At 39.2% G+C, this 16,452-nt stretch overlaps 1 protein-coding gene across 3 annotated transcripts in view; it reads right to left on the bottom strand.

The window, feature by feature from the left end:
* The window catches only part of aff2 (AF4/FMR2 family, member 2), a 206,482-nt gene that overhangs the window by 137,666 nt on the left and 52,364 nt on the right, over positions 1 to 16,452 (bottom strand). The gene's annotated exons all lie outside the window — the stretch shown is intronic.

The following is a 16,452-nucleotide window of genomic DNA, read 5'->3' as shown; positions in this document are numbered from 1 at the left end:
GTTTCCCCCAGAAAACTTGCTAAGCCCAGTGGTTGGGACACCACGGCAGTCATTCATCCAGCGGCCCGTCGTGTTTTTGAGTTAAAAAATGTTTAAAGTTAACAGGAAATTTGAAAATATCACTTGATAATGTGTTATTAAAAGATTGGAAGATTAACACCTGAACACCAATTATAAAATCATTAAAAAAATGTTTTAAAAAGCAATGCCTTTTTTGTAGGGTCCCAAGTAAAGCCTGGTGGCTTTACTTGCACTGGGGGAACCCTAGTTGTGAAAATGTGCCATAATACGTTCTACTTTTTAAAACTAAAAAAGCAGAAGTTTACAACCAAAAAAAAACTGTCTGAAGTTAAATTAAACATCTGTTAAGGTCAGCTGGAATTACCAAAATTATTTCCATTTGCTAAATACCACAATGATGAGAGAAAGAATATGTTTGAGATTTATTTATTAATGCCTTCAAAATCAGAATAAATTTCCTCAGTGTTTGGAAGCGCTGGCTTTGAACTGTAAAACTCGGGTCAAACATTTTGGGTTTCCTCCCAGAAGCTTCTCACAGTGGTTTGCTGGAGTTCTGGCCCATTCCTCCTGACAGAACCGGTGGAACTGAGTCAGGGTTCACTCACAGATGCCGTCTCCATCAGACTGATAACAAGGCTTTGTGATGCCAAAACATTGGCTTGGTTGTCCTTAAGCCACTTTGTAACAACTTTCACTGCAAAAACACAAAACCTGGTAAGATTTTGTGTGTGTTTGGTCTAGTTTCTTGTGCAAACATCTTAGTACATTTGAAATAAGACAAAAACAAACCTGCAAGTAACTTTTCACCAAGATGTAGTAGACTGTTTTAAGTAAATAATTGCTTAATATTGACTTTACAAAGTTCTAGTTCCATACTTCACAGTTGGGATGGTGCTGCTAGGCTTACAGGTAGCACATTTTTTTCTCCCAAATTATTTCCAAACAGTCTCACTTTAGTTTCATCGGACCACAGGACAGGTCTCCACCAAGAAAGGCTGTTCTTTTGGAGTAATGGCTTCCTCCTCGCTGAGCGGCTTTTCAGTCCGTGTCAGCACCAGCTGCTTTACCACTTTCAGCAAAATCTTCTAAAAAGTCTTTGGCTTTAGTTCTTGGGTCGATTGACACATTTGGACATTTCAATCATAGCTATGCTTGTGTATAATTGTTTGAGCACATGGATGTGGCTCCTTTATACATCTGGAAATTGTTCTGAATGATCGTATCGTATTGTATTGTATCATATCGTGATTTTAAATAAATCCACAAGTGTGTGTCTCCTTAAATGTATCAGTTAAATATCAGAAGATTCCTAACAAACGACCCCATCATCTGGGTTTTCCCTCATTGTTTAAGTAGATAGTAATGATTCTGTATGTAAACTATTGATTTTGAAGACACTAATGAATGCATCTCTGATGTGTCCTCTGTCATTATTGTGGTGTTTAGCAAATTAAAAGAATTTGGGTGATTCTAACTGAGCTAAAGCAAGAGAAGTTTGGTTTAATTTCACTTCAGACAGTGAGAATAAAAAGTAGATGTGTGTCTTTTTATTCTGTGTATGTGAATTTCTGGTTTCAGCTGTAAGTAGTTTAGGAGGTTAAAGGTCACCCTACTGATGCAGCGTCTTATTAATTTAACTTTTGCCATTCACATACGAATATTTACATGATAAATGAGTTAGAACCAAAGTAAAACCAATTCAGGACATAAACATGGTCGTCGGGTACTCCACCTGGTTGTTGCTCTCCAAAAGCCACACTTCAACTCGCTTTCTAACAAAACAGATTTTTCTGTTCCGAAACAGAATGAACTGGTGTTATTTAAGCACCGGTGGGGGTCTTGCACTAAAAGCAGGCTTTTGTGTTTGTCACACACAAAGCACGCAACAAAAGGCTTAGCAGGGAATTCAAGGCGATCCGTGTCTTATCGGTGTCCAATCTGATTTTGGTAAAATGAATTTCCCAAGAATATTAGGCAGTGTTTTCACTCATAGTGAGCAAAGAAACAGAATTAATTACATGGACATGGATTGGAACAATTTATAATGTTAAAAGAGGCGCTCAGAAATGAGCAGAAGTCAGAGCAATAGGACGCTGCAGCAGCATTCACATGATAATCGCTTTCAGGACACAAAATACCCGTGGTGAAACACGGTGGAGGCAGCATCATGCTGTGAGTATCCAAATCACAGGTGATGGTTGATGAAAAACACATGTGGATCCTGAAAGAAAAGCCGCTCCGGTCCGTTTCACAGGAAAATGTTTTAGCATACTTTGTATTTATATCATGTTGTTACAACTAGTTCTGGGAATAATCATTTAGCTCGTTTTAATTTATCATGTGATTAATTGTTTTATCGCTTATTGCAACAGCCCTAAATAAACAAAAGCAAATTTGAAAACAGGATTAAATGCAGTTCCTACAGTTTAAATGCAGTTTAAATCACATTCTTTAAGTAAACGGAGTCCTGAAGAAAACTATTTTAAATGGGAATGTTTTTTTAAAGAGCAATATTAGTGTTTGTGCCGCTATTAAATGCAGTCACAACCACATAGTTATCTAAAGAGGAAGAAATTGTTTTCTATCATCATTTTTATCAATATCGTAACAATACCACAAAATATTGCGATAAAATTCAAAGGCCATACAGCCAACTCCTACACCCAGCTTCCTGTTTAAATTTGCTTTGAATTGTCACAGATTTCTACATTACACTCAGCAGTTCACCATTGTGTGTCTCTTGTGATGAAAAACTCACACACTTGCTCGCTCACACGTGCGAACACGCCCACACACGCACGTACGCACACACACACACACATACACACACATAACTAAAAGACATATGAAAGCAGTAAATGTAATAACTACTGGAACCATTGGAGACTGGCCTGCAGGGAACAGAGAGGGTGGTGAAACTTTCCTTACATAACCATGTATTTTTAGCAAAAACGCTCCTTCTGCTGCACAACCAAACATTCAGTCTCCACCGAGAAATTCATACACTGGCAAAAAAGGTGAACTCCCCCCTAGAAAAAAAAATAAGGCGCGGGAGTGTGCGACAACACGAGGCGGCGACCCGCTGACCCGGGAAAGGGGCCTCCTGTTTTATCACATCCACTGCCGGGAGACGAGACGGGCCGCCTAATTAGGGATCGGCGCAATTAAAAGAGACTTTCTCTTTTCCACTACAAGACCTCGCCTTCAACATTTAATCTATCAGCAAGATGTGCGTGGGAGGGAGGAAGAGCGAAGCAACGAGAGGAAATAGAGAGAGGGAGGAAGAAAAAAAAACATACAGAGTACCCAAGGGAGGGAAAAAGACCCAGTTTCAGGGCAGCAGACAGTTTCTTTAAAAGGAAAGAAAAATAACAGAATGATGAAAGACGGAGAAGAAAGGTAGGGAGAGGGGAGGTGGAACGCAAAGAGGGAAGGAGTTGAAAAGGACGAGCAAGCAGAGGGAATTCCAGACGAAGTGATTGACGGGCCGAGGTGTGTGTGTGCGCGGGTTTACGCGCCGGGAACGTGGATGGGATCGTTTTACTTGCGCTGGCTTGGCTGGTTGACATGTGCGTTATCTGTCAATGCAGAAAGATTAACTGACAGCGCTGTCACTACTACAAACACGCTTGCATACAGTACACACACACGCACACACACACCTATCTCCGCAGAGCTGCGGTCCCGTGTGATGGATCACCGCCTCTGTATCCGTCTGTCGCACGCTAAACTTTCACATGGAGGAAATCAGGTCGCATGAGGTAATTAACACATCCAAGATTTATATCCCAGCATGCAGCAGGAGCAGAGAATGCACCTTTGTGCTACATATGCAGGTTAGCTAGCTAGCTCAGACTGTTTCTCTGATCTGACCTAGTAAACCATAGCATTTGCTATTTCGAGAGCCTGTGGGGAAAAAAACAGCTTTTATTTAGGTAGTTATTTAACCTTTATTTATCCCCATGAGGCAGTTAAAAACTATTTCTCATGTACAACTTTTTCTCATGTTAAATTTTGTCTAATTAAAAAGATAGTATGACTATTACAGACAGAGTAACGGAGGTCAAGAAACTTTGACAAAATGTAATTATTTATCTCTGTCCTACGACATAAATTATTGATTTTTTTGTTATTTAAACATTAAAGATAACTATTGAAATTGCAGAGTTGGGAACAATTTCTGAAATTTGATGCTACTCCATTTTATTTACGTTATTTACATCAAGAAGGAAGTTGCGCTCAGAGGTTTTCGCGTCGTTTCCTTCAGTGTTTCTCAGTGTAGCGCCACCACAGGTGAGGAGGTGGAACACATTTTTCACAGGGTTTGGTTTGCGAACGACTGAAAAAGTAACAAACGTTGCTGTTTTGGTCCCCAATCGAACCGAGTCTACCAGACTAGTTTCCGTTATCCACAATAGTCAATAACGTCACTTTAATAGAATTGCTTTGATGGTGTTGTTGCGGTTTTGAATTCCATGTTTTGATTACAGTGAAGCCACATTTCTCCAGATTGAAATGAAGAAGGAAAGAAAGATTTGATGGGACTACCGATAAACAGGATGGGATTGGTAGGGATTATTAGCAGGAGTGATATCAGCAGCAGGCGAACTGTCAATGTTGATATTTTCTATGAATGAAAATGTAGTGATGGCAGCTTTCTTTCCCACCACTCAGCTTTCCTTCTCTCTCTCTCTATGTGTGTGTGTGTGTGTGTGTGTGTGTGTGTGTGTGTGTGTGTGTGTGTGTCCTGGAGTAATGCTGATAGTCAGAGTAAGCTCTGGGAATTTAATCTCAGCAGAGCTATGCTGTGCTCCCCTGATAACTAAATGCACACAGCCACGCGCACACGCAGGCCGGCGTCTCTCACTGAGCCTCGTCTTCCTTTCATTTATTTCCACAGCACAGAAAGGCGGCACAGCACACTCGCTTTGTTGGTAGTGCCCCTAAGCAAGGCACTAATCCTTTCAGTTAGCAGATCGTGGTTAATGGGCGACTGTCCAGCTAAAATGAGGATTACGTTCCTTGATTAATTAAAACTGCTACTACAGGGGGATATCGGGAGTAAAAGAAACTACTGCGGCTGTAAGAAGAATTGGAATACATTTCATGCTGAGTAAAGTTAGCATAATTGCTACTAAGCCGAGCATTTAGGTTTCCGCAGCGCCTTGAATCATTTCACATTTTGCCACAAACTTCAGTGTATCTTGTGGGTTTTATGTAATAAACCAAACCTTACAACTCTTTCTGTTAAAAGAATCTCCAAATTATTTACAGAAATCTAAAATATTTGAAAGGAAATGCAGTTTGGGAAGCTAGCTGCATTGCTACTTGACGCGCTACTGGCTGGTGTTTACAAAGCAGCCAATAAAGGAGAGTCGTTTATTTTGCTTGGCTCTGATTGGCTGCACCCCTAAAAAAGGAGATAAGGAAGACTATTTTAGATATAATTATTTATTTTCTAGCTTGTCAGCCCTGTAAGCTAATAAACAAGCTAACAGCTGTTAACATTTTTAGAGGCCGTTTCAAGCAGGGTTTCCCCCAGAAAACTTGCTAAGCCCGGTGCTCAGGGTGCTACATCCTTCATCCAGCCACCCGCCGTGTTTTTGAGTAATTTTTTTTTAAAGTTGACAGGAAATATGAAAATATCATTTGATAGTTATGCATTTTTGGAAGACTGGGAGATTAAGCCAGTCTTTATAAACACCAACTAAAGCCTTAAAAAAAGGCAATAATTAAAAAAAACTAATAATTTAACAATGCTAAGCCTGGTGGGCCACCAGGCTTATTATACACTGAGGGAAACTCTATCAAGTATTTGCGGATATGAGCTATTTGGCAAGCGGTAGCGAATACCGAGGGATGCCATACATAATTTGATAACCATATATTCTTTTTTTCTTCATCTTCTTTTTTCATTAGCAACACAGTACAAAAAAAAACTGAATAAATGTGTTATGCAAAAGTATTCACATCCTTTGAACAGTTTCACATTTTGTCGCGTCACAACCAGAAACTTCAATGTATTTGAACAGGATAAGAGGTTACATCATTTGTAATTGGAAAGTAAATGATTTGTGGTTTCTAGGTTTTATACTTCCAAATAAAGTCCTGTGAAACATTGGTGGGTAAAGCAGTTGTCTTGCAATCGGAAGGTTGCAGGTTTGATTCCAGCTTCCTCCTGTCAAAATGACTGGAAAAGCGCTATAAATCCATTTACCATTTGCAGCCAACCAACCGCCTCAAGCAGTGACCTCCCCAACCCTCCCTGGTCGATAATTTGACTTGAACATGTTCTGTCCTCAGTAGAAATTCAGGCTCCAGCCTATGGATGTCATCAGGAGGGTTTCTGGAGATGCTTCATTGGAAATCTACTGGAGCCCGACTCGAACTGCATTCATCTCTTATGGGAATAACTGTCAGGGCCGTTCAAGGCAACCATTTGGAAATACATTCGAACTCATCCGAAGCCATGAGGACATGAAGATCAAAGCCGCCGGCTGACTTTGGTCATTCACAATCATCTATGGCACACTAGTGTGGATCTAAGCCTTCCTTATGAGGCAAAAAAACATCTGTTTTAATCAAAGGAAACACAGGACATTGATTTCTGAGCTGTCGCATCAGTTATTATACCTCGGTGAAGACCTTGAATGCTTTTCGGTTATTCTTAGAGCTTTGCAGAATAACGAGGTTAAACAGCAATACTGAGAGAAAATAAGAGAATGTTAAATTACTGAGATGGACATGTCAACATTTAAAGCAACATACACAATTTATGAAGAATGAAGACGCAAACGTTTCCTGAAAACACGGGGGGAAAATCAGCAGACACAGAATGATCAGACTAACTGAAATCATCCCAAAAATACTAGAGATGTGCCGATCAGGTTTTTTCCTGCCGATACCAATTCCGATCACCCATGAGGGCCGATCACCGACACCGATCACATAATTATTATTTTTTTAATCAAAAGCACTACCGGTTACATTATGTGGAAAAAGGAACCATGAAATCACCTTAATTTAGACAAAAACTTGTTTTTAATAACTTTTTCCCAAGAAGAAAACTAAACAAAACAGGCATTGTGCAAATTGTACTGCTATCAGTAATACTATCTTTAACAGACTGAAAACACATGAAGGCTCTGAAGAGGCTAAATAATGCAAAGAACCAAAATAAAACCTCTCAACATTGCCAAAAAGGTCAAGTATAAAACTTAACATTCAAAGGCAAATACAGGATCCATTACAATAAACAATCCTGAGTTACTGAATGAAAACTTCCTGATAGCACTGCGGCTAGCTGATTACTGCTAGTTCTGATTGGCTGTTTCTGACTGAGCGGCGTAATTATGCAGAAAAGGGAGGAGATCGATTTTTCAGTGATTATCTGTCTCATGTTAGGACAGCGAATGTTTTAAAACGTATGTAAAATGTATTTTTTTAGGTTAGATACTGCAGCTTTAAACAGAGGTTCGGTGTGAGAGTCACTACCAGGTGGAGCAGAAGCAGCGCTCCGTCTGTGAAATATTACTACCTGTAGTGCGTAGCAGCGGTTCAACAGCGAGAGTAGAACCAGCGTCTTACATCGCAGCTCGAAGACTTAAATAATTTTGCGGGTTATTTGTTTAGTTTTCTGACCATCATGCTAATAATCCAGGTGAGTGTTTGTAGCTGTGCGCTGCTTTACCTGCTGTCTGATCCTGCATATGTCTTTTTTACTGCAGTGAGCCTCGATATAGCCAAACTCCTCAAGTATGGCATTGTTTTTATGCCATATTAGATTCGTCGCGTTGATACATTTTGACATGCTTCACCCCACGTGCTTCAATTTTCCGCCGCAACACGCAAACTTCCCCAGTCACTCAGTGCGTTATAGTTCCACATCACTTAAGATTTATTGCTGCGCATTTGCGCAGTGTGAAGGAAAGAGGAGACCAGCTGCACAGGCAGGCTACAAAATGAGATGCAGGTGATTGGTTTGTATGATCGGCAGCAAGAGACCGTGATCGGCGATCACCAATCATACACTTTTTCACGGAAATCGGCCGATTATGATCGGTGGCCGATCGATCGGCACACCTCTAAAAAATACCACGTCAGGTAAGAGCCATATGGGCTCATATGGGCCCAAGGAGTCATGAGAATGGGGAGGCACACAAGTGGCAGGGAAAAACATGTAAAAGTATATCCTGCATGCTGCTGAGAAAATAGAGTCTAGGTTAGTTGTTTGTTCGGTCTGCACTGCATTTTCTTCCCAACTCAGAATACCAGAAAGTTTTCTGCATTTTAATTGGCTGGGTGGGCGGCTGAGGGAGGGGCTTGCCCCAGAAGAACCACCACTAGTGTCATTAATTATGCAACTCGACTCTTAATTTATGATCTTTTGCATATTAAAAACATTATATGAACAGCAGTAGCTATAATATGCTATATTAGGATCCAACGGATGATGAGTCTGTGTTTATTAAATTCTACACTACAAATGTGAAATAGCAGATGAGATAACAGCCAGTATTCGAAGGTTGTCCTCGGTGCGGATGCTGCGCCGGTTCGTCAGATGCCGTTTTGAGTCGTGACGTCTGTATTTATGGCGCTCAGAGTCCCAGGTGAACGCATCAGGGTCGTCTCAGTCTCACAGGCACGTGGTTTGAATGCACTGCGTGCTTTAGTTCGCTTTTGTCAACTTTTCACAGCCCTGCATCGAGAAAAAATAACCACAAAGAACTAGTTTTTCACTAATCTGCAACAGACTCAGTCTATATTTGAAAAAAATTAAAATAAAAAAATACCAGTATGATAACATAACATATGAAGTCATGTAGCCTAAAGCTCCTTGTAGACTGACGGAAAGTGAAGATATTTTACGTGATACTGGAGCAGTTATTGCTCTGTTTGGTATAAAGCAACAGTGTGACATGTTCAATGTAATAAATCCAGCTGCGCTTCATTCTGCAAACATAAACATGGCGTTTTACTCAATGTCAATAAGTTTACAGAGTGTTTCTTTCAACACATTGACCTGATAATTAGCAGGTCACAGGGTTCAGATGTCAGGGAGAACGCCGGCGTGCGGCTTCAGTCAGGCTCTCTGATGAGTCAGGTAGGGAAAAAAATTACAAAACTCGAAGACAGAAAAGAAATATGGATTCTACATTTAGTTTTATTTAAATTGTATTTTATTTTACATTAGAATCCAATAAGAAACAAAATCTGCAGTTAAGAGCCCATCTGTCAATTTTTTTTTAATGTAATTTGTTTGAATTAGACTTTTGGGTTCTTTTTATCACATTCCTGATCTGATACAGTAAAATAAATAAACTGTAAATGAAACAGATCATTAATTTTTAATAATCAAACTTTTGTTCATTGGCATAATCCATACTTTGCTGGATGCCTGGCCCCTGAGCTGTTGGCTCTCAGTAACTGTAATTTTGTTGATCTAGTCCTGCCCTAGAGCTGTCTGCTCACCTGCAACTTTTTGTCTTTTATTGGGGTTTAGTTTTGTGAAGATATTTTTAAAAAAATGTAAGAAACATGGTAAAAGTTACAGAACCAAAGCAGCATTCGGCTTCTATGCTCCACAAATCTATAACCAACTTCCAGAAAACTGCAGAAACACTGAGAAATTGTTATAAATGACAACATTTATAACAGTTGTAACGTTCATCACTTGTTTCATAATCGGTGACTGTATTATGTGTTTATGGTGTGAAGCACTCTTAACTGCCTTCTTCCTGAAATGTGCTACAAAATAAACTTGGGTAAAAAAAATTTAACACGCTTCAATAGATCTGGAGTTATAGCAGTGAAAGAGAAAAAGTTTTTAATTATTGCTTTACTGTCATTAGCTGAAAACAAACTGCAAGGCGCCCGGCTGCCTTCCAGAGAGATTAATATGGATTTATTGGCTGCCATTATACTCACTACTCCTCATAATGTCTCCTCTTAATTATTTAGGGCAGGAGTGCTTGCTAACAGTAAATCCAACATACCTTTATTCATTTCTTTTGTATTTAATTGACTTTAATTTAGCCTTAGCACTCCATGTGCATCTATTAAGCGGGATTACGTAGCCAGCTGGTGTTGTCGGTGAATTCCTTCAGGAAATTCACCGTGTCCCCTTCAGGAACCTTAAGATGTGTTCAGCTGTGCTCTGCTGGGCAGAATACAACAAAAGTTGAGGGCTTTTTTTTTTATTCCTCTTTTCTCGCAGAAAGTGTAAAATCCCCCTTGTCACCGAACACAATGGGGCTTTGTTAACGCTCACAACACGGTAAAAACCGACGAGTTTCTGTTTGCGTTTTTTTTTTTTTTCAAAGTTGGACCCACGCTCTCTCTCTCTCACAGACACAACTCTGACAGTGATCAAGTCTTTGTGTTGATTTGTAATTAAATAATCCGTCCTTTTCATTTTGGGAGTGAAACCCATCCCAGTGATTACACCTTTAGCTCATTCCACTGTTTTGGAAAGGTTCTGCATTATTTTCGCTTTTTGTATTTTTCTTTAACCTCCGTTTAACCAGGCGGCTCAATTAGAAGCAAACTCTTCAGAGGTTTTTGTCTTCTTCTTTTTTTTTCGGGGGTGTGCGCGTGTGCGGCAGACAACGAGGTGGGAGGGTGGGGGGGGGTGTATAGGACGGGAGTTTCGGAATGACAGGGAGAAGTGAGGGGGATAATGAGGGGAGGAGGAAGAGGAGGAGAGCGGGGAAGGAGAGAGGAATAACTGTCAGGGAGCAGACAAAAGCTTTGTTTGAAGTGTCAGTTCTGCGGCGCGGTCTGTGTGAGCGCGCGCACAACTTCCTCGCGCCCGTGCGCTCATTCAGACGGCATTAGACATCAGAGAAATATCAGCAGGCTTTCCTGGATAGACAGAGGAGAGGAGGAAAAAGAAGAAGAAGAAGAAAAGGGAAGGAGAAGATGTGGAATTCAATCTGTGGGAAAATATGATGCTTTCATGTCTCCATATTTGGATGGGAAAGGAGACGGAGGATATCAGAAATCCCTGTTTGGTGTACTTGGCGTTTGTTTGACAGTGGAGCAGGTATTATAATGAGACGCAGCCTTCAAACACGTTGTTACCTTCCGGCTTTGTTTTCATGCACATCACACAAACTTGTGTGTTTGACACTGATGGATAGAAAGTAGAGTGACAGTGAGAACAGAGGCGCTTGAAACTTGTTTGGGTTTTTATTTGGGAGTGCGTCGATGCACCTATATTCAGCACAAAGGCATGTGAAGGACTTCTTTAACCTGCTCATTCATTTACTTTGCATTTGTTTTTGTTTTTTTATTTTCTAATTACTTGAGTTGAAGAAGCAGCCAGAAAGTTGGAAATTTGTACAAAAAATGTGGCTAAAATAAATGATCAGATACCATACATGTAGAAAAACGTTTGTGCTTTTTAATTCAAATGCTTAGTTTCAGTGCAAAAACACCAAAATCCAAACAAAAATGTTTTGTATAGTTTCTAGTGCAAATATCTTAGTAAACAAGACATTTGTCCGATGTTATGAGTAAAAATCTGCCAGTGGAACAAGGACATTTTCATGATTATTAAGGAATCAATAACTTAAAACAATCTCCTATATCTTGGTGACAAGTTATTTCTGAGTTAGTTTGTCTTGTTGCAACCATACTAAGATATTTGCATTAGAAATTAGACAAAAATACTCTGAAGGATTTTGTATTTTTGCAGTGTTCCAAATTTTTTAAATATTTTGTTAAGTCACAACCCTCAAATTACCTATACTTTATCCAAAAACCAACAAAAAGTAGTGTATGATTTTAAAATGTAATATGTAATAAAATCTTGAATTAGATTAGCTTTATCCAGAAAAATTGAAAATTAATAAAGACAGGAATCGTAGTTTGAAGCTAGTTACTTTTAAAAGCAGATTTATCATAAGAACCTGCAGAAAAACTTTTAAAATGACAATTTCATTATTGCATTCATAATTCATAATCAAAAACATTTCCTGTTTGGTTTTGGAGCCACAGGTTGTATACTTCTGGGTTAGATCAAATAATATATATGCAGGGTTTGCCCCCGTGTGTTATAAGCCTGGCGGGCCTCCAGGCTTATTTGCTCCCCCACCAGCCTAAGCATTGATTATTTATTTATTAAAGAGTTTTTTTATACACCAGTACCAGTGATGGCAAAGATGGGTTTACAGAGTCTCTTTGGTGAAACTGTTGGAAGCACAATGCTAACATATGGTCAATATGTGAACACATAGGGAGACTGAGGTCAGAGGTCATTTTTTTATTCACAGGAACTCCGTAACCACTTCCTGTCTCTGGTCAGTGAATAAATTGACAAGTTATGGCAAAAGGATGAAAGAAAATTAGATACTTTAATTAGGATGAAAACAGAAATGTACAAAAAATTTACATTTTAAAATAAATTATTTTACAATTAATGTTTATTGTTAATAATGTTGTCCAATAACAGTGACATTTTCAAATTTCCTGCCAACTTTTAACATTTTCTATCTCAAAAATACAGTAGGCCGCTGGGCTTAGCACGTTCTCACTGTACATGTGTTAGAATGGTCTAGTCAAAGTCTAGAGCTAAGTCTGGTTAAGAAAACTGAAAAACTGCTGCTTACATATGTTCACCATCCAACCTGACTGATTTCTAGGAATTCCAATAAAACAATAATACCTATAATAATAAAAACAGTGGCAGAATGTGAAAATGTGAAAACTGTACTTCCTAAAAGCTCCTATACATAAAAATCTGCTCCTGAAGTATCATCATCCTTTGACTGGGTGTCTCTGAAGTGTCAGCTTTACAGACAGAGACTAGCTTTTCCAATACATCAGAACAGAAACACACACACACACCTGACACAGTGTGTGTTTAGGAGTTATCGCTATTATAGTTGGTATTATGCCGATTATAACAGGTCCTCTGTAATGGCTTTTGGAGCCCAGCGAAACAAAAGGTACCGGAGAGAGAGAGTGCGATAGTGAAGTGAGTGCTACAACAAAAAACTGGCCTCTCAGGCACATTTCTGAGAGCAAACAGTTTGGAGTTGAATCACTGTCAGAGCAAACACACACTCAAGCCGTTTCCCACAATCTCACTGCACTCTCCCGCCGTCGAGTCCCGACGTTTGCTGTCCGCAAGCGGCCACTCAGAGTCCATCAGAGTCCAACAAACGGCGCTCATGAAAAGCCCGGTTATTAAATGTGATTAACAGCACGAACGTGCGAGGATGTGAGACGGTTTCATGTTTTTTGTGTTTTTTTTGGTGTTAAAAATAGAGCGAATTTCGAGAAGTTTTGTTCTCGATAGTCTCACCGGCGATAATGACCTAATCTTCCAGAGAGTGTGCGGCGTTGCCAGAAATGTGTGATAACTCACAGTTAAGCTGTGAAGATTCGTACCGTTTGCATTAATAATCTAACATGTGCTGCCTTTAGTAATAAGTTCAGCTAATTCACAATCGAGGGAGTGGGAAAGAAAACGAAATGGCTTTTGTAAAAATCCACAATGGGGGAGAAGAAGAAGAAGAAAAAAAAGGTTGAAAGTTTGTTCTCAAACACTGGAAAGTTTGCCGATCGTGTCACAGCTCTGAATATCTTTGTTCATGTGAATGGAAATGATAATAAAATTTACCAACAGAGTGACTGAACCAACCCCTTTAAATATTTGGACTTTACTTCAGTTGTTTGTAATAACTGTTCTGAGTTTTGTATGATCAGCAGCAGTTACATTACAACTGTCTTGAGTATTTTGTCATTCTCTGTGGAAAATACCTCAGAGAATCTGTGAACAGTTTTTTTTTAGTTTAGCTACAAATTCTTTTTATGGATTTAGTTTCTAATTGCTATCCTGTTGGAAGGTGACCCTCCTCCCAAGTTTCAATGCTATTTTCAGCTTCATCTTTACCCAACTTTCTGGTCCCTGCTGAAGACAAAAACCCTACGACCGCCGCCATGTTGCTCAGGGATCCGTGAAGTGTCAGTTTTACTGCATCCATATCATACAAATACAATAGACTAAGATTTGTTTTAATTACAAGAATGAAGTCATGATATTTGCAGAATACAAACAACATTATCAGAAGAAAGTTGTAAACTTACTAGAAAAAGTTGTTTTAATGAGAAAAACCTTGACACTTATCGGGATCTGTACAGCCTGTTGAGTTCATGATTTTTTTTTTAAATAGACGGTTTGCATAATAGTTTCAAAGTCCGTAATAATTTTACAGTAATCTGTTAATAAAATCAGCTCTGTACAATTTATAAAATTGATACCAAAGTACAAGTTTACAAAAAGCTCAACATTCATCATTTTAAATTTTTTCATTATTTTTGTGTTGGAGTCGTCACAAAATTACTACTTTATTCTGATAATATTTTGACTTTTTATTATTCTCATATTACACTGACTTGCTGTCACATGACTTTTTCTCGTAATATAATGACTTGGTTTTTGTAGCTTTTTTCCCCTGCAATATTAAGATTTGTTTGTCGTAATAATGTACAACTTTATTCTCGTATTATTGCGACTTTTTTCTTTGATTTATTCTAGTAGAATGAACTTATTTTTGCACTGTAACGATTTCATTCTCGTATTACTTTCATTGACTGTTGTCTGACTTAATTCTTGTAATCTTGTTACTTTTTATTTGTAACACCGACTTTATTCTCATGATATTATAACTTAATCCCTGTAAACCTTTTTTTTTTTTATCATCTTCTTTGACATTCACAGTTTTGGAAAGTTCTCAGATCACATTTGATGTGAATGCACTGCATTTGTTCTCGATATACAAATAAAAACAGTCAGATGATTGGGATCGTAACGTGTTAACGCACCACAGGGCACAAACGCTTCCTCTGTTCAACTTAAACCAGAGCTGCGCACACTGCATCAAATGAGCTCAATGTCTAACTCACTTCAACATGTTAAAGGAATTAGACAATTAGCCGAATTTATTACTTGATGACACAAACCAAGAAGGTTGATTAAGTGATTTTTAGGCATGGGAGGAATTATTTTCTGAATCGACTTCATCGGCTAACCTTTGAAGGCGCCACTGAAATGTTCCTGCTGCTGCATCCGGCGTCATGTGCTCACCGTGCGTACAGCCAGCCTGACAGCTCTGACAGATGAGCTCATTAGAGGGACGACTCCTGCATGGAGATCCAGTTAGCTGGACGGCCGTGCCGGACGGCTAATTTCTGTCTTTATCTCGGGTCACATTGTCAGTTATGGATTTCTCTGCGAATGCTCAGCTGACTTTAATGGTTTTAGTTTGCAGTAATGAGTGAGAGTCAAAATAAATGCGGACCGTACGGTTTAAACATGTCCTCCGAGTGTGGTGTAGAAAAACAGTGAAAGGGAGTTATGGCTGAAGATGTGCTGCCTGCTGAAAGCTTGAGGCCACTTCAATGGGAATCACATTAAAACGGGTCCAATTTATCAAATGGGGGAAGTCTATGAATCAGAAATATATATTTCAGAGTAATAGAAGGGATGCAACTTCATTTTTAAAAATATAATATGCTGACATATAATCAAGAAAGGTTAAATAGTCCATCTGCAGTCCATCTTCAGCCCATCTATTTACAACGATCATGCTACGCTAAACTTACAGTGTTTTCATATCAGATAGTCTGGTAGATTCGGTTTGACTGGAGACTAAGGATGCATTTGTTACATTTTCAGTTGGTGTGGTTCTCTTTCACACTGCTCTGTCAAAACGAACCATTTGAAAAACCTGTTCGCCTCCTCACCTGTAGGGGTGCTGCTCCCAGAACCACTGAAGGAAACAACACAAAAACCTCCAAAGGAGACGCTAAGGACAACTTCCTTCTTCACGAAACAGAAATGGAGTGGCATCTGATTTTAGAGACGGTAAGATTTCTCTCTCGTCTTTGGTAAAAGACCACAAGCCATTTCTCCTACTACCGCCAAACTAGCGTGTTTATTTTGGTTGTATTTACCCAGAATGCCCTGCGCCGTAGTCCACTTCATGCATTTGGAGCAGTCTCCAGGCCACTTTTATCCACATATGCATTCAATCAACTGATTCACGTCAACTGAACTGAGACTGAGGTAGATCAGAGTTCGATTGCGCATTCACACCTCCCCAAACCAATCAAACTTTCTCAGCAAACAAACTGGAGTTCCATTAAAACGAACCAAACTGAAGCTGTGAATGCACTGTTAGCCCCAACTTTCCTTTAATATGTTAAGTTTAACTTTTTCTGAAGTTTCCTTCAAATAATCCAAGAGCTTCAGATTTATGAATAAAACTCGCACGTTAAATATGAACGAATTCAGGGAGTCATTAACTCCTATTTTCAGCTAATTTGAAAACCAAACAATTAACTGAGAGGTTAACTGATAATTAGAAGTAAAAGTTACAGCCCAGAGGGATGCAAGTGAAATCACCAGGTCAGGCTGACGCG

Source organism: Poecilia reticulata, chromosome 10 (genome assembly GCF_904066995.2).
Source record: "Poecilia reticulata chromosome 10, P_reticulata-male-v2, whole genome shotgun sequence".
NCBI lineage: Eukaryota > Metazoa > Chordata > Actinopteri > Cyprinodontiformes > Poeciliidae > Poecilia > Poecilia reticulata.
Note: the sequence above shows the minus strand (reverse complement) of the source record. Positions and strands in the feature narration are given on the sequence as shown.